The sequence below is a fragment of the Triturus cristatus genome, chromosome 11 (assembly GCF_964204655.1).
Source record: "Triturus cristatus chromosome 11, aTriCri1.1, whole genome shotgun sequence".
Classification (NCBI taxonomy): domain Eukaryota; kingdom Metazoa; phylum Chordata; class Amphibia; order Caudata; family Salamandridae; genus Triturus; species Triturus cristatus.
Genome location: NC_140594.1, coordinates 854677566 through 854697665, shown reverse-complemented (window position 1 = coordinate 854697665; position 20100 = coordinate 854677566). Strand labels below are relative to the sequence as shown.

Sequence of the window (20100 nt, the reverse complement as noted above, 5' to 3'; positions counted from 1 at the left end):
TTTTTGTTTACTTTTTAAATTAACTCTTTTTTCCTTACATGTTTCAAATAGATGGAAACCCCAATATGCACAATTTCCACTGTGGGGAAAACTAGCCATGTGTGCCAGCACTGAGTGCCGGCACTGGACATTACTCCTGTTAGACCTTGCAACCTTGGCATGGTTGCCCCATAACCTTTTGCCCTCAAACCTCCTGTTTTTGCCTACTTTGTTTTTAGGACTGGCCAAAGTACCACTGCTAACCAGTGCTAAAGTGCTTGTGGCCCTTCCCTAACACATGGTAATTGGCATATACCTACTTGGTATATTTAATTTACTTGTGAGTACCTTGTAAAATGGAACTGCATGTGCTCAGGGCCAGTAAATTAAATGCTACTTGTGGGTCTGCAGCACTGATTGTGCCATTCTCTTAAGTAGTCCTTTAAACATGTCTTTTTCCCGATGTGGGCACTGTGGTTACATGGGGTGGTTTACTTGGCAGATTGAAAGAGAAGGAGATTAGGGAGTGGTCTGTCCATTGCAACGGTTTGATCTCAGAGGCGTTGGTGGTCTTGATGTTCGAAAATAGTAGATCTAATGTATGTCCGGCCGTGTGAGTTGGCCCTTTGATCCACTGGTCTAGTTGCATTATCATCATGTCATTTTCCAGATGTTTGACCCCTTGGTTCATTGAGTTTTCATAGTGAATGTTGAAGTCACCAATGACTATGAAGTGTTTCTGTTTTAGGCTGAGAAGGAGAAGTTGAGACAGCAGATTTGTGCTGAAATCTAGCTGACAGCCGGTAGGGTTGTAGATGACAGTCCCTCCGAGTAGTTTGTGTTCGCCTTTAGACACTGAAAATGCTAGAGTCTCATGATTCCCTATCTGGGCCACTGCCTCGGGAATGCAAGTAAGGTGCTCTTGGAATAGGACAGCTGTGCCCCCTCCCTTCCTGCCCTTTCTATCTCGTTTCAATAGTTTGTAGCCTGCTGGTAGAGCTGTGGCAACGTTAGGGGTGTTATTATCATTTAGCCAGGTCTTGTGATGAATGCTATGTCTGGTTTTAGGTCTGCTAGGACATCCCAAATCTCAAGGCAATGTTTAGGCATTGATCTTGAGTTACAATAAATACAGGTCATATGGAGGCTGTCAGAAGTGACAACAAGCTAAGTGCCCTCTATCCATTGCATTGACATATAGGTGGTAGCCTCCAGATAGAATGAGACTCCAGGAACAGGATCATGGTTCCTGCTCAATAACAGCTGCTGGATCTGGGACCTGGCTGGACCCACTCATTTCCTGAGCTGCGTACAGATATACAAAGACGGTCAGCCCAGCAGGAGTCTTCGATATGCCTCTAGAAAACCGCAGAGGCTTGTGGTTTTAGACTAATTAACTTTTTTAGCGCAGCTCGGACAGTACCACTGCATTAATCTGTTGATCTCCAGGACGCAGGTATGCAGTTTCCATCAGACAGAAAGTCTCGTTCATTTTGTGTGTTTTTAATTGTATGTCCAGCTTTAGCATTTGAGCTAATTTTGCGTCTTTAGCACTTGAGCCATTTTTAGGGTTCATACAGTTGATCCCACCTGATGCCTGTTGCTTTAAGAACACTTTAAGAAATATTCTTTCCCTTTGACACATATGGAAGCACGTTTTACCTGTGAACTGTAGTACAGGCAGTGACTAGCACTGCAGGGAGTAGAGTAAAGCAGAGGAAAGCATGCCTGCATCTTGCATTTTTTCGTCAGCGGTTCAGATCTCGCCCCCTCGTTTCCAGATGGCATGTTCCACTCCCAACGCCCCTTGCCATGGCTGATGGTTCAGTGGACTGATAATGTATCCCATGTTCAAAGGTTTTAATCCAACAAAGGCCAGTCAGCATGTCATGCTTCCCAGGTCGATAAAATGAGTAGCATTGACTAGATAGCAATAACCATCTGCTATCTGTCAGTTATGGCAAGAGACCTTTTGGGTGAACATGTGAGGTATTGAAATGTATGACAATCTACACTGGGCCGTTGGTGCTGAAAGTCATTGCAGTGTGTGTCTTTATCTTGTAGCGAGTACAGTGGTAATGGAACAGTACACTGGTACTGGAAAATTCTCTGAGATTTGGATAAAAATGCTGAAGCTGAAGGAGGATTGACTGTCTGATTTTCCTCTGCTATACTGTCCTTATGAAGGATACAATATGATTTGCAATTTGAAGAGCTCGTGGTTTCCCAGAAATAGGGTGTCCTGGGGCCGAAAGACAGCAGAAAGGTTAACCAGGAAACATTTTAAGATGCTTTCGACAGGTAGTCGAACAGGTGGTAGAGCAGTGAATGGCGGACAGGTTGTTCAAAGCCTTGCAAATAAGTACTGGGGGATCTCTGTCCTCTGATACAAGATTTCTTAAATCTGGAGACGAGGAGAAGATTGGCACTACTTGATGGCAGATATCTGGGGGGAGTGGGGCATACCGGGTGAAGAGAAAGGACATATAAGTGGGTGATGCAATGTATATCACTTTATGGAATAATCAGAGGGCCCTGCAGGTACATCTCTTGCTGAGGGGCAAACAGTGGGGTGATTTCAGATGATGGGAGATCCTACACCAGCAGTTGAGGCCAAGGATCAATGAACACAGCATTCTGAAAGCACTGACATTTTGCTGATGAATAGGCTGGTAAGCCAAAAAAAGTGGATAGCGATAATGTTGGTGAGAAAGGATGAGCATTTGGACAATTAACCTGAGGTGGTGAGTGGAAATAAAAGGCAGGAGGTTCCAAGAAGTCTTAAAGAAAAAACAGGTTTTAGAAAGATTATTGTTGAGCAGAGGAAAAGATAATTGGGTGTCAACGATGATCCAAGGCTACAGGTCGAGTTGGATGGAGATGGTGCTAGCCCAAGTATTTCTGGCCACCAGACCTCCGACCAGGCTTAATTGTTCCCAAAGACTAAGAATTGGTTTTGTCTCTTTTAAGGTGCAGTGTGTTAAGATTTATCCAGGAACCCAGTGCACTCATGCACTCTTGAATTGAGATTGGAAGTGGTGCTGGGGCCCTCAGACAGGATGAGTTGTGCATCATCAGTGTGGGAATAGAAAGGTAGCTGATAGGTGTGAATTAGGTCTGCTAAAGAGGCTAAGTGGATGATGAAGGGTGCAGGACTCGAGGACCAGCCTCGGGGAATGCCACATTTGACAGGCCTGAAAGATGGTTAAAAGGGGAGCAGTCTAACAGTCTGGGATCTGCCAGATAAGAAGGAAGTTATCCATATGAGGGTACAACTTTGAGATCTATGGGGCATATTTACAAGCCCCTATCGCCACAGGAACACCACTTTTTTTGATGTTCCTGTGGCGATAAGGGCTTCGCCTTATTTACAAGGCAGTGTTAAGCCGCTTCACGTTGCTTAACGCTGCCTTGTAAATAAGGCAACCTTTCACCCTATACTTAGAGTGAAAGGGGCCTTTCACACTGTACTTAGCATGAAGGGGAGGGCAATAGGTGTTGCGGTGGGCGTTCTGCCGCAACACCCATTGATTTTGATATTGCTCTATATTTACAAGGGTGGCGTAAATATGGGGCAGCAACAAAATTCAGACCCAAAAAAACCTGGTCTTAACCTGGCGGAACTAGGAGAAATGCTTTATCTCTTTGTTTTTGCGGTTTCCATGTGTGCTGCATTGCAGCACACATAGAAACAGCAAAACGTCATGCACGATTGTTTATGTGCAGGAAGATGTCCCTTCCTGCACATAAACAGTCATTTTAAAAATGACGACTTGCAACTTCTATGTGTGTTGCACACAGTAGCACTCATAGAAGTTACAAATCACCATTTAAGATTGTTTATGGGCAGGAGGGACACCGTCCTGCACATAAACAATCATTCCCAAAATACAGGCACCTTTGCATTATGGTACAAGGGTGCCTGCGTTGGTGCTAGGAGGCTGTAATTGGCGCCAGCGCAGGGGTAAATGCAGGGCTGCACCATATTGTTGTAAATACGGTGCAGCCCTGCGTTTCCAGAGTGGCAGCGTAAAGCCAAGAAGGCTAACTCCATGCTCCATCACTTTCCTTGTGAATATACCCCTATGTCTGCTAAGATGTTGAGAAGAAAAGGATGATATACTGTGGTGAATGCCAGCAAGAGGTTAAGTAAAATTAGCGATGCATTACTAATAGTACCTAAAGTTTGTGAATAGTGAGTGGCTGACAGTAGGACCGTTTAGTTGCTAAAAGGGGAACAAAATACTGATCGCTGGGTTGAGTAAAGGTTTCTGGATTCTGCAAAGTGTGTGAGTTGTTGATTGACAAAATATTCGATGGTTATAGAGACAATTGGAACTAGGAGATTCGTTGGTAGTTTCCAATAAGCTTTTTTTCCATTTATGAGGAACTGACTAAGATTTTAAGGAAGCACTGCAGATAGCAGTGAGAGCAGGGGCAAATGAAGGAGAAGAAATGTAGCTATGTGCATCGGACGTAGATGGGAAGGGCATCTTGAGGAGGTTCTCCTGATAATGGAGAGAATAAGTGTTAATAAAGCCAGAATAATGAAAAGACTAGTATGTTGAGGGGGTGACTGAAATATATTCTTTATTTGTTTACTTACCTCCGTTCAGCCATAATCCGTAGTTTACTACCCCCCACCCTGCTCCTCCCCTGCCCCGCCCCGCCGCCCCGTAGCACTCCCTCCACGGGCCCTTACTGTGCGACAGTACCAGAGTTGGCGGTCTAATGAATTCCACTCACGGCCATTGCTCTCCGTCCACCACAAGATCAACCATCATTGCCGGTATCGACCACCGCAGTGTAGATACTGAACCCCGCACCTCTTCAGGTGCCCCCGGTCCCTATTGATTAGCCCTGGGCTTGACAAACCCTGCACCCGGTTGCCCCAGTGCCACTGGTGGGTGCAGAACTTCCCTAAAACTGACCCTTGCCAAGTGCCGATCGAAACCCCTGGAGACTGGAAAAGTAAGTTGTGTACTTACCTGCTGATGCATAACCCTGGTTTTCCTTCCTTAGGGTTACATTGCATTTTTCCTGTTTCTGATTGACAATCCCAAAATCATTACCACTACATTTTGAAAGCATTGCAATTGAAAAGTACTTACTTGTAACAGACAAACTTGGTTCCTAGAAATAAAAGTAACTAAAAGTAATATTTTTCTACAAACATTGGCCTGGAGTCAGTCATTGAGTGTGTGTTTCTGCCTTGTATGAGTATGCACACCAAATGCATTCACACTAACCGCTGATAAGCCTAACTGCTCAGCCCAGCTACCACTAAATTGAGAGTAAGGTATTATCTACTTTAACTTCTGCCATACCTTTGGGGACTCAGTGGACTCTACCTCTTTTTGGTATAGTATATACAGAGCTGGCTTCCTACAGTAGTATTGATCTTTGATTTAAAAAAATAGATAAGTCATCATAGAGTTGGTGTGATGGTACAATAGTAGGTATGTATGTATATATGTGGTATTTAAATAGTGCAAACCTAGCCATAAGGCAGCTTAGCAGTGTACAGGATCAAAGGCAATCATTAAGTCAACAAGTGGTAAGAGAGGTAGCTGGTTTGTGGACAGGTAATGCATTGTTAAGTAGTATTCTTAAAGAGGTGACTCTTTTAATCTTTCCAAAATAGGAACAGCATTTGGGTAGTCCTGTGGATAAAAGATGCTGTTCCAGATCCTGGATACGTAGATGGAAAAGTCCTGCTGCCTTGTTTTTTCTTTTTCATGCTCCTTAGTCTGCATGTGTGTCAAGAACTGCCAGAGATGGTGAGCTTGTCTGCAAGACAAGCCGGGTTACTGGTCGTGACATATTTGCAAATGATGCAGCTAGTTTTGAAGATGGTGTGGTTCAGAAATGGTAGCCAATAGAGTTTCATCAGGATGGGGTAATGTGATCATATTTCTTCAGGTCCTGGATGGGACATGCTGCAGTATGTAGGATGCACTTAAGGGGTGCCAGTGTGAAGTCTGCAAGTCAATGGAGCAGGTTGTTGCCATTATCCAGAGTGGATAGGATAGCATTTGGATTGGCGGGACTATGGAAAATACTTCTTTAGTGGGGTTGGAAGCAGCTATCAGGCCTCCCACGCCCAAGCAGCCTTTTGTAAATGTGAAGTTTATGTTTGTAGATCTTCATTTCTTATTTTCCTCTGAGGATTTAGAGTGCCAACAGGGCTCAAAATATTTAGAGTGTCTTTGGCTGACTCTGTCAGGAGTGAATCAGGAGGTTGAAGAAATATTGCAGTGGGATTTGGATTGAAACGTCCTTACAATTCATGGAAATAATGGAATCAAGCATCAGTGTATTCCACTTGTAATAGGGGGTACAGTACAGGATGCTTCTGAATTAGAAGAGGAAGTATTTAAAGTGAGCAGAGAAGAAAAGGCATCCCAAATGAGCTTGTACCAAGGGTGCTTAGGTATTAGGTGGAGTGAAGTATCCAGGGGTGAATCCAGAAAGTGTGTTCTGACCAGATAAGTAGAATGGTAGTCTGAAAGAGAGCTAGAGTGGCTTGGCCAAAGATTAGATCCAGGATGTGAACCGCTTTCTGGGTAGGTCATGCTACTAATTGATGAAGAGCAGGGGCGAGGCATGCACTTACACAGTCACATGATGCCTTGAAACCTGGATCATCAATCCAAGCAATAAAGTTGACAAGTACAGTAACTTTGCCGGAAACAAGCCAGGTCCCACACAGGTCTAGACATTTGGTATCTGGCTCACTTCAGAATAATGATGCACATGGTCAAAGTCACAGCAACTCAGCCAGAGCGATGGATGGACCTCTCAGTGCGTTTGCTTGAAATTTCCTCAAGGGACCTCAGTTGGTTGTGGGTTCAAGAGAGACAATCATGATGAGATGTTTTTCAGAGAAATACGATTGGATTGTTGAATTGTCCCGAACTGCATGGAGCTTGTTTTCAATGTGACCATCTTGGTCAATATCTCTCTGGCAACTTTGAATGTCCGATTACATTGTCAGAGTGACTAGACTTGATCAATCCATTTGAAGATTATGACAAGTTAGGAGAAGGTCAACAAGCAATGCCGGTCTGAAGGATGTACAGAACTGTTATCTGGGAATTAGAACAGATGTCTCAGTAAAAATAAATGTCTTGAAGAAGCTGTAGTTCGGGAAAGCTAGAAAACTCTAAACAAAGAGGTAGACAACACATTCTTGCATGGAAAAGGAAATGGTCCATTTTTCAGGGTTTCAAACTCCGTATCTGTTTATCTATTGAATATAGCTGCATTGGAGTCCGTGGAGGATCCATGGATACTCAAAAGGCGGAAAAGAAAGCATATATTTTTATTTTAGCAGTGGGGTAATGTAATATATTGTCATACCTAGGTATACCGCCACTTTAACCTTTGTTTTTTCAGTGGATTTTGGTTTTTTAAACATAAAGTACTATTTTATTACCATATCTTACTATGCCAACCTCACTTGCAGCCAGACCCTGTGCCCAACCTCCACGTGTGCCAACCCCCCCACCTTCAGCCATATGCAGTGTGGTGCTGGGCACAGTTTTTTGTCTGACTACAGCCAGTCCCTGTGCTCAATGCTCTGCAGGCACCCAACACCCTGCCGCACGCAGCTGAAGGCATGGGGTTCAAAGAGGTCCTGGTCGCCTAACCACCCCCCCCATCCGTGGCCAGCGAACACACTTGTATTTTTATTTGTGGTGCCCGGGATCCACGGATCCGCATGGGGTCCATTTTGGAGATCTTCAAGAGACCTACAAAAATATTTTTTACTTTAGTCTCAGGGAGGTCCCTGGGGGAAGGGGGTTCCCTTGGGACCCCCTCACATGGCCCAGGGGGTCAGGGTACACCTATCCTGCCCCCTTACATGTTTTCCCAATTAACTCTAGTCCCCAAGTCCCAAGATGGCAGGCGTAACAGTTTTCTCAGGTTGCAGCTGGCCAGTGAAGCTGCCTGCTTTGGCTTCGCGGATCCATGGGGATCCGTCGATCCTCCGTAGAAATAGTGCGTCGCTATATATACACACATTTTTAACCTTAATTTCTTTTAAAATGATTTAACAGATCTACACCAAATCACTAAATGCATGATTTCGGGTGTAATTGCTGTTTTTGTTGTATTGCTTTTCAAGTATTTAGGGTTTGGGGTTGGTAGTGGTATAGGGTGTTGACGGTATTTTTATGGGTTTAAGGGTTGGTAAATGTAAAGGGTTGTTGGGTTTTGTTTAGGATTTAGGGATCGGTAGGTGCATTACCTTAGAGCACACGTTATTTTTACTTGAGCTAACTATAACTGGTGACATTAAGTGGTTTTGTTAGTTTGAAACGTTACATTGTCACTGAAATTCTCTCCTAACTATAAGTTTACTTTAACCTTTGGTTCTTGGGTCTAGCGCTAAGAGCAGCTGTCCAACACATCCTCTCCCTCTGGGGCACACGGACCCGACCGATACACATGGGTTGGTTGCATGAATTATGGTATATCTTAGGCATGGAACAAATTCAAGCTTCTCTCACGAACTCAGCAGACTCATTTGGGGTTATCTGGCGTCCCCTAGTGTTCCTAATGGCAATGGAAATGAACGAAGTGACCTGTCCGAAATACCTTTGCCTTCTCCGGCTTACGGAGACACAGTCAACGACTGAGGCTACCTGATCTGCTGTCCAACGATGACTCATTTAATAGGGCCCTCATGGGGCATATTCCTAGCACACCGGTTCAGGGGAGGGTGGGGGAGGGGGGGAGTTTGGGGGGAGTTAGACTTTTTGTACCACTCGATGGGGCATGCCCTGTATCCGCGACTGCCCCCTCGATCGCTCCACAGGGACATTCCGGTGCTCCTACCCGCTTACATTGGCTTGGCCAGAGTGGAGGGAGGGGGATGTTTTGAAAACGAGAGACGGGAATGCCCGATGTATGCCATATATTTTTTCATATGCTTGAAAGTCAATAAAACAAAGTTAATCATAACCTTTGGTTCTTTCAATGAATACATGTATATAATATATATTATGTATATATATAATTTTATAGTTAGGTGAAAATTTCAGTGACAACGTAATGTTTTAATCTAAAAAAAAAAAACACTGAAATTTACCTGTTAAGAATGTTAACCACTGTTTGCATAAAGGTTCCATCAAGTTCGTTCATATACGTACAAAAGAGCAATACATCTATTACATGTGAAATTTGGAAGAATAGGGCCATACTTGTCAAGGTAGAAATACAATACAAATATAATCTAGTTTCAGCAATATTGTCCACAAATGATAAAATAAGGTTAATATTAGTTAACATGCTGAAGGTGAAAATGCAGAAAAAGATCAAAGAAGATCTATTTCTAGCAATCCAGGCCGAGAGCAGATATGTGCTGAGAGCAAACACAACTCTTCTAGTAGTATCAGATTTGAATACCCTGAGAGTTGTTGGATAGTTTGTTAGGCCAAGATTCTGACATAATTGGTGAATCGATTTACGTCTACGTTTAAAATAGGTCAGGCAGAAAAATAAAATTTGATTTGGTTCTAGTGTTGGTATCTAGCTTTCTAACTTTGAGTAATTCAGACCTATAAGAGTCTAAGGCCCTTATTATGAGCCTGGCGGTCCACGGACTGCCAGACTCACGGTGGCAGTCTTCTGACCGCCCTATTACGCCTAGGGCGGGTGGGCCGCTCTGGGACCACCGCAACTGTCTCAGCCACCAGGGAGCTGCCATTCACTGGCGGTGCTCCTGAGGGAGTAATATGCTTTGTGGGGCTGCTGCAGCCCTGCCAAACATATTACGAGTTTCCTCAATGCCACACTTTTCATGGTTGTGCGACTGCCATGAAAAGTGTGGCGGTGAGGAAACAAATGGGGCCCTATAGGGCCCCCTGGTGCCTTACGCCATGTAGGTGCACACAGGGGGGCACAACATGTGCCCCCTGTGTTCATGCACACCAGTACCTGCACAGCATGGAGTGCAGTAGTCCAGGCCGTGCACGTACTGCCTATGGCGTTCCCAATGTGGTGCGTATTTCATTAGCACCACCCTCAGAATGCCAAAGAACTGAACGCCAGGAAAAAAGAAATCTCCTATCTCTACATTAGTTTGCTTTTGCGGGAGTGGGGCGATCCTGCTCTCGCACCACCAAACTCATGATAAGGCCCTAATTCATGGTGGGACAAGAGTCTTACCCAGAAGGAGCTTGAGGGTGGCTAAATGGTTAATGCCTTTCAAACCGATATCAAAAACTATGGGGTGTGCTAGAAGGAAGCTTAATTAATGATTTAAGAAATCTAATCGCCTTTACCACCAAGGTGCGAACATGCAATGCCCCATAGTTCAGCCCCATACAAGGCAGTTGATTGCACTTTAGCCCTGTACACCTGTTAGGCCAGGGAAACACTTTTAGACTTTGAGGATCTGTGCATTTTTAAAATAGCAGCAAATCTTTGTTGGATTAATAGGGACCTTATTAATATCTGTTGAGATCAAGTAAGAGAGTTAGTAAACCTTAAATTTAGGTAATCTAGGGTTTTGACTGTTTCGAGATATTCAGCTCCCAAACAGACTTTACTCAATCTGTTTTTATTTGGTGTGTAACCATATACTTGGTCTTTTGTATGTTAATTTACAGCTCTCTATTGCTGCAAAATTTGTCAAACGTATTCAAAAGATAATGAAGGCCAGAGGAGGTCTTGGACAGGAGTAGCGTGTCATCCTCAAAAAGAATTGCTGGAATCTTAGGGCCATTCAGTTTCAGAGCATCAATATTACCACTGTTAAGATGTTCTGTAACCCTGTTGATGTATAATGAGAATAAGGTAGTGACCAGAACACATCCTTGCTGAACTCTTTTGCGTCTCGGTATTGGATCGGTCAGTTCTCCTGATCTGCCACATCTGACTAGGGGCTCAGGTGGATTGATGAAGCCTAACGATAATATTTAAAAGGTGGGAAGGAACTCCCATTGATCTAAGAACCTCCCATAAGATGCTTCTGGGTGGAAAATGGAAAGCTGCTCTTAGATCTATAACAGCCACATACAGGTGATCTTTTTGTAAGGTGATGTATTTCCAAGTGATCGAAGAGAATCTAAAGATTTGATCAATGGTACTGATGTTTTGCTGGAATCCAGCTTGGCATGGCGAAAAATATTAAAGTCCTCAATCAAGTTCTGTAACTTGTCAAGTAATTGGGAGCAAAAGTCTTTTTGAAGGTTGTCAAGAAGATTAATGGGTCTGTAGTTCCTTGGATTGTTCCTGTCACCTTTCTTGTAAATAGGGATGATATAGGCTCCAGCCCCAGTAATGGGTAGTTCAGCTCCATTCAGTATGTCATCTGATAAGTGGTTAATGTAGGTGGTCCATATATAAATTTCAGATTTACGAAGATCCCCTGAGCGGAGAGATCCTATGTAGCCTTTCTTGTTTAGGCCAAGGAGAAAGCTAGGTGGTCGCCTTAATGTATCATGACCGAAGCATTCAAATTATTGTCCGCAAAATGGATAGAGGCTAAATCTTTTTCAGTACCATAGCTCTGAAAAGTGCTTCACCTAAGTATGCGGTGACACGTAATGATTGGTCTGAATGGTAGTGCCTAAATAACCATGGGCTATAATTTGCTAGAACACCACATTATCCTTATCTATTGGCTTCATCCCAGCTCATTTTTTGTGTGCTCAACATGTTTTTATAACATGACCTAGAGTCTCTGACAGCTGCTGGATTATGGGATTTGATGGCCTTAATGAGGTTGGATTTGATTCAATGGCACTCTGAGTCGAGCCATGGAGTAGTTTATGGCTTTTATTAGTAATTTATTTAGTAGACCATGTACTAAGATCTTTTCTGAAAGAAAATATTTTCATGTGCATGTCCGGCATCAAAAGGTGCTTATTAAATGGATCTCCAAGAGGGTCCAGAATAGATGAAAACGCATTGTAGAGTTTGGCCAAAAAAGCACAGTAACCTGCAAAGCTAGGCCATTGTATGGCTCTTCTGTTATTGCTTGGGATTGGTAGAGTTTGAGTGCCCCTTCCCTCAGCAGACTGGTATTGAAACATATCAGTAGATAATGAGAGTTCCAAGGCATTGTGATCGCTATCCCATCTAGGGACCACCTTAAAATCTTGAAGCTCTCCCGATAGCCAAATATCCAAGATACAGTAGTTAATGCGACTGTGCAGTGCAAGGAGATCATTACACAAATTATAAGCCTTTTACAAGGCCTACCATTATGGCATTGATGCAAAAGGAGGCACAGCCTACTGAATAGACTGGGGACATGGCCCAATATTCCTGGACTAAGACAATGTGGAAAGTATCCATAGAGAGGGTTAACAGCCTTGAGGCGCACACCGTCAGTATTGCACGGAGAATACCGATGTTAGGGTCAGAAGTAAGGCCAGCATTCGGATTGGGGTGTTAATAAATCAGATGAGACAGATGATTAGGGGAGAGGATTAGTGTACTTGTTGGTGGATCGCTGGAAAGGGGTTCTTTAGTAATACCAGGGATTCCATGGAGTTGTAGCCAATGTCTTTTGAAGGGCTAGTAGAAAGGAGCAGGGGGCTTGGAGGGATATTTGACAACGCTGAAGGACCCTCTACAGATCGAGTAATATATTATTGTTGACAATCAGGTAAAAGGATGGGGTGTGGCTCAAAATAAGAAGCTCTTAACTGCACACCTGAGTGTCCTGACACAGGAAAGAAACTAGAAGCCTGGAGAGGATCAGAAGAAATGTGTTGAGGAACATTCTACTTGAACTGGATTTTGGAACCAGAGGGAGAGAGAAATCTTGCATCCAAGTTCACTAAACCCTCGGCCAGGTTGTAGTTAGCCAGTTCTAATTTGAGATCATCAGAGAAATTAGTCCTTGTCGTTATACGTTGGCCGAAGAGAATATCAGAATGGATAAGAAATAGACATCGTCTCTGTCTCCTAATCCAGAGTGTGACCTTGTAGATCAAAGAATCTGTATTCCCTCTCACCTTTTCCCTCAATTTGGGGACATTCACCATGTATATAGTAGATACAGTGCAGCTCTCCCTTTTGGTCGGGGTGGAGTTGCGACGGAGAGCAGTGAGATGGCAAGAATTTCGCGTCCTGTGTACGCCCTCAGTTGAGGGAGAATATCTGGATGCAGACTGGCTCCCAAAATTAGGCTCATGATAGAAAAGCGGAGCAACAGAGAAAGGAATCAAAGGGGACCTACACGGTGGCCAATCTCGAGGTCTAGAACTATTACTAATAGGTGCTCCAGGACGAGTGTTGATTGATTCTGTCCTCATCGGCCTGTGAGTAAACTGGTTGGTGGACACTCAAGGTTCACTGGGTGGCATTACTGGATTTATAGGATTGCTAATTAAAGTCACTTGTGTGGCATCAGTCATAGTAGACTGTTCGACAAGTGGTCTTGGGGCACCATGGGCCCCCCGTGCACAGACCACTTGTTAGGAGGTCATGCACTTTCTGAGATAGTTGTGTTACTTCAGCTTTTAACTGCTCTATCTCGTCTGTGAGTTTGCTCGTAAGATGAAGAATGTTTTTTTTAATAAAAGGATACATTGTACATTGTTATTAGAGTCCATAGGTATGGGCGAGTTGGCTCTCTGTTGCTCCATGTGAATTTTGAGCGCTGCAAACCTGTTACTACAGTTGAAAGTTGTTTGAGTGGTTCTTTTTCCACGTGGGCATTAAGGCCTTTGGTATGAGAGGTACCCTGATGGACAATTAAAGGAACAGGGGCAGTGGTCTGAGTAGAGTGACCGGTCGCAGTAGGTGATACACGTTTTTCGGGTTGAATGAAAAAATAGGTTACCTTGGATGTGGCCACTGGCCCCTTCTGGGTCTGACCATCGTTGATAATTGATTCAGCTTCCTCAATGAGGGTATTCAATTTTTGGGGAGAAGACATGCAGTGCTCTTCACAAGGAAATATTTAACGTGGCTGAAAATATATAAATTTTTTGATCAACCAATAGGGAGCATTAGGGAAAGGGCATATTATTTATAAAAATGTTAGAAGAAAAGATGATAGAGTACGCGTTTTTGATTTAAAGTATTTAACCTTAAATGTTAAAAGCCTTTATTTTTCACCATATATGTATGCTAAAGCTGTGTGTTAAAAAAAGTCTTATAAATGACCACACAGCTTTACCTTATATATATGGTGAAAATTAAAGGGATTTTGACTCTATCATCTTTTCTTCTTACAGTGTTATAAATATAATGCCATTCCCCTTACACTTCTTATTTATTGATCAAAAACGTATTTGTTTTCAGCCACGTTAAATATTGCCTTATGAAGTGCACTGCATTTCTTCTCCTCACAAATCATACACTTTTGGGTTTTATATATGAAATATAGATATCAGTTTATACATATGTTTAAAAACACTGTTATGGTTACACATTAAAGTGAAAAACCACAGACATTTGCCACTTATGGCACTATCCTGAACTTGCACACTAAATCCATACCTCGCGCGCCATATCACCAGATCCAAATGCAATGCTCATGATCTCCCCCATGATGCAGCAGACACAATCACATACGTCACGAAGGATCTCACAAGCCAGGTGACATATCCCATTACCATTAATACTCAATAAGATGATTTGTGAATATGTCATTGGTTTTGTAGTTGTTGGGGCTATGGTTTGCCTCGCTGTTTTGCAAGTTATGGATTGTGGAGGTGACCATAACTGAGTATTTTCATTGTTTTTTTATTTTTCTTTCTACCCATAATTGTACCTAAACTGGTTTTGAGAAGTATGTTAAGGCGTTATAAACATGTAAAATGTTTCAAACGTATTGTAATGTGTTGTAATCAATTCTAACCATCATTTTATCTGTGTCCTTTTCAGTGAATTTCTGGGGGGTTTCAACTGTATACTCTACCAACTTTGACCTTACGTAGGCCGTCAATGCCCGCGATACTCCCTGGGGGTTGGCCGCAGGGCTTGTCCTTTCAGCCGGGCCCTGCCCCCATCCGCTGCAGGCCGCCATCAAACCCTGCTCCAGCCAAGCCCTGTGCCCAGTCCACGTGTGAGGCCGCCCCTGTTGAGTTAGCATTCCACCCTCTGGTCCCGTCCACTCCGTCATTTCCTGTCAACACACTTCCACACACTGGCAAAATACCCCCATCCACTCACTCTTCTCTGTATCCACTCTTAAACCCTCATCCATTGTCACACACACTTCATTCCTACCACTTTGTCTAATGCACCATCCGTTATTACTCTGATTATTTGTGAAAATGGAAAAAAACATTCAAATGTTGTCCATTTTGCAATTTGAATACAAATGTAAGATGTTACGAATCAGTACTTTTTTTGAATTGGTAACCCGTTCTTCCCCGAGAACGAGTGACTTTCCACTTCTTGGTAAGTTTAGTTTTAATAATTTTATGTAATGCTTTGCACCTTATATTGGTATTTATTAGACACTTTGACATACAAATATTTTGTATAACAGACCTGGACTGGCTTAGAGGGAAATTTCGCAAAGACATGCTACTAAATTACTTTATCCCAGTCCTACTTGCCCCATCTGCTAAGTCAGTAAAAATATGGTTGTGCGTTGCACCATCCAGTCCCTGATTGCCTACGGAACACCCCGAATTGCATGCGGAAAACAACTGTCTGACCTGAGGTGCTGTTTAGCTAAGTCAGTAAACACTGCACACTGTGTTATTCAACTACAGGAAGTTATGCAGAGTTTGTTAACTTCCCCAGTATGCTTTGTTTGTAGGGTTTTGTAAAATGAAATATTTACTAGTGAAGTATATATGGCTGGTAAACACCTTAGTTTAGATTTGTTCAATTTATAAATTCTTGTCATATGTGTACATGGGGGTTGGAGTTATACAATATGAAATGTGTCAATTCAATTCTTACTTTATTCAGCTATGAAATAGCCATAAAAGCACATTATAAATATACATAAAAACATCATATTTCATAAGTCATTAATTGTTTAAAAAATTGGAATTAGAGAAAAAGAAATCATATGTGTCATTATGTTTTGTTTGCTCAACATCGCGTGCGTGCAGGAATAAGGGAATGGGGGACGTGAAAGAGACTCGTCGTTTAAAGCAATACGTTTGTGACAAATAATGTTGGTTTGGATTGGTAGCTGCCAACTTAAAATAATAGTAAACATATTCATAAGGGCTAAGCACAATGAGACAATTAACAGATGCTAAGAGTGATGTTTGATAAGCCGTGTGGATAGGAGTGATGTTTGATAAGAAGCGGGCTGTGGTTCCCTAAGTTTGGTACGACCGATATGTATAGTTAATTGCGATAGGCCATTATACTTTCAACAGCTTGTGCAATAGTGAAGAGTTTTTAGTTGTTGGCTGTTGCAGTGGTATTTACCTTAGACTCTCTAATAACATCATGCACAAACATCAGAAAGCCAATGTTGTGTGGGGAAGTGGCTGAAGGAGCCACACATGAGTTAATCTATTTATGAGCCATCAGCATAGCGTGTCCACTCTTCACCACGTCGTATATCCATATCCCCTGTTTCCCCTTTTGCTACTTCCTCCAGCCCCACCCACAGGGAGTGACCACTTGGTCCCTGGTCCTCCAACAGGGTCCTAGTGACCTGCCATGACCTTTTGTTCTACCTCCAATGCTACATCTTCCCCACTTGAATAATGGCTCCCGATCCTCCCGTGTCCCCTTAGTCATTCTGACCAGTGCCTTACAGGTCTTCAGTGAGTCCTACTGGTTTCCTTGGAATGTGCCGTGATTGTCTGAGTGGGACGTGGTCATTGACGGATATTTCTGTGCGGGGTCTGTCACTCTCGGTACCTTCCTCAGAGGTGAACCTGACACTGTTTTTGCTGGGGTGTACCTTTTGAAGTGTGATATGTTGGGAGTCACTCTCCTGTCATCTGCTTTGACTGTGACCATGGTTCCCATCCTGGCCGTTACTTGTAGGCGTTTGTTGGCATATCAGGTGTCTGTTTTCTTTTTCTGCTCTTATTTGACAAGAAAACTGTCTCCTTCTTTTAAGTCTGATTTTTGAGCCGTCCGACGTGCATCAACATATCTCTTCATCTTGTCCTTTTGCTGCTTATCTTTGTCATGAAGTTCATCTCGTTCTTTTACTCAACTTGATGTCATGGCTGATTTCTTCCAGTTGGGGATCCTAGTGCATACCTCCCTCCCTAGCATGATGGTTGCTGGGGCCTTCCCAGTAGTGCCATGAGGCATGTTCCAGTATGCCCTCAATACCTCATTTAGTGCCAACTGTACTTCACGTCTGTCGTATTCGGCTTGTTGAACGGTGTAGTGTCCTGTAAATAAAGGAATCCTGGAACTCTTTTGGTGCACACTGTACACCGTAGGCCTGTAACATGAGCGTTGGATGGATGAGTTGAAGACTGGCTTATTTTGTTGAGTTCTGACTTACAGAATAGACACATGTGCAACTACTCTCTGTATGGTGTAGTTATTGGTGAATACCGGGGCTGGTAGGATGCTACAAATGGTTATTTTCAGTGTGGCAAATGGTAATCGCTCCACCATCCCTTTTGCCTGTGGCCACAACCGGATGATTTGAAGTTCAGATGTGCTTCACTGCAGGAGGGCTATTGTATTGTGTGACCGCAGGTGACTGGGGTTGAGTTCCCAATTGCACAATATCCAAGGAGCTCTTTCTTTGGTGACTTCACTGGTAGATGTCTTGAGGGGAAGCCAGTGAAAGAGCTACACACGGGGTAATGTGGATTATTTTACGAGCCATCAGCACAGTGTGTCAACTCTTCACCACGTCGTATATCCATTCCCCCTGTTTCCCCTTTTGTGATCTCTTCCTTCCTCCAGCCCTACCCCAGAGAGTGACCACTTGGTCCCTGATCAACCAAGAGTGCCCTAGTGAACTGCCATGACCTTTTGTTCTACTTATGATTCTGCAGCCAAGAACTTTGCTGCCTTCTCGAACTTACTTTGAAGTAATCTGATCACAGCACACCAGCCCTAAATAACTTTGCATTAGCTCCCTATCAAATATAAACCTGACTCAAGAACCTTAAGACTAGAACCCAAAATAAGGTATGTGTAGGCTTTCCTGTTTTCAGTTTCTATTTTTGGTAAATTCTGGTGAGTTTTTTTCCAGTTTTTTCAATACCTTGAAAAAACAGTGGTTATCAGTGGTTACACATTTCCGCGCCATTAAAAACAACGGAAACAGTGTTTGTATGGTGTTTATGGAGTTTTAATTTAATTTTAATTATTGCTTGCTTTCTGCACTGATAGTGCATCTGTATAGATAGCGTGTGCACAGGGTATATGCGGTCCAAATACATTTTTACTGCACCAGAATGGACTACAAAGTCAATAGCATTCTTCATTAACTCTGAAGCTTGTAAAGATACTTTCAGCATACCATCTAGCAAGTGACAAGAATCTCTTACAGGGAAGCACTTCAGCTCAGGTATCAATTTTGACAGACCATCATACAACTTTTTCACATACATAGCTGAATTGCTGCAAATACAAACAATATCACTCCAATCTTTATTGAACTTGGTAGGGACTTTTTTCAGCAGCATTTTAAGTGACACTGCTTTCCATGTTTACCAAACGTCTGGTGTCATGTTTTCACCACTATCTCAGATGCTTGGTGGCAACATTCTTTTCACATATACCTGCCACTACATCTTACATTGAATGTTTAAAGCTTGGGGTGTTTGGCAATTCACTTACAATCAATTCTGACTCACTAGAAAAGGGGGCTGATGAATCAAAGTATTTCACCCATTCTCTGTCTATGGGTAAATGTGATGGTACATATTAGGAAAGATTCTTATGAAACCAGTCATTTTACCTATCGGTGAAATCAAATATAGCCAAAATATCAAATATGATTTTGATATTTCCCGATTCTCTACAGTGTATAAAATAACTAAATAAGACCTAAAACATGCTTCTAAACACTGCATCTTTAGACCAAAGACCACAAAACTGAAAAAAGCAGAAGGAAGACGAGACAATGTTTTAGTGACATCCCTAAACAACAAAACTCCAGCAGAATAATGTTAGCCCAGTCTTTCTTGATGCTACCTTGTATAACGAAGTTGCATTTTATTGGCCCCTTCAGGAAGAATGAAAAATGTATCTTTCACTCATCCTTTCCTTTCTTTGAATGGCACTTAGTTTGTGGTTGTAAAGGTGTTTTTTCAGTGTTTATATGTTTACACCGGTGATGGCTGTTTTCCTTTCGGTAGGGCTTTATCAGTTATTATAGATTTAAACCTAAAACCAGATAGCCTAAGTATGTGGTTTCCAGCGGAGACCTTCATTCAGACTTCCCGAGGGCTCCTTATCAACCTCCCATATGATAATCTCATCACCAGAAGTTTCGGTTTGGTGCATGGTCACTGTTTGTGCAGTAGCTAAGTTGTTGAATTCTGTCCCACAGCATCTTCACTATAACTCCAACTTCTGAAAGTCCCTTTAGAGGGCAAAAGCCCATCTAGTCCTCTGCTTATGGACTGCAGTCCCTCCATCTATAGCACGGCCGCCGAGCAATTATTGTTACTTTTAGAGTCTGAGTCCATTAAATTCCCTTGATATATCTGTCCATTTATCCTCAGGACCAAAGCTGCAAGGGTTAGTTGTGAGGCAGCCCTTCGGTTTGATAAGCCAGGGTTTCAAGGAAGAAGTATTAAGGATGAACAGATGCAATTTGCTGATAAACACTTTAGTCATGTTGGTTATGACAGGTCTCGTACATTGAGTTGTGACATACTATTTGAAATGTTTTAATAAGTGTTCGTGATTCATTTGTTATAAAAAGGGATAAAGACATTTATATAATCTTGAAAGTCTAATTAAAAGAATAGGAGCCTGCTAAGAAATTGCTCTACTGGTGCATGGAAGTCTAGAAGCTCTGCAGGAAGTGCAAACACTTTTCATTGAGAGTATATCAGTATATCAGCCCTGCTCCGAAAAATGAATGTTGTCCATTTAAGGCATAACAACCATGCTGAGTGTTTGGTAGTAGATTAAAGGAAAAGCAATTCTGCCAAAAGAAGCAAATAACGTTTGTTAAAACAATAACCGCTCTGGTAAGATTTGCAGGAAGTGCAAAATAAAACACGCCCCTGCTAAGTG

General features: G+C 42.6%; 1 protein-coding gene across 2 annotated transcripts in view; it reads left to right on the top strand.

Moving 5' to 3' along the window:
- Positions 1 to 20100, top strand: part of LOC146785536 (unconventional myosin-VIIb-like) — a 961158-nt gene that overhangs the window by 157849 nt on the left and 783209 nt on the right. The window lies entirely within an intron of this gene.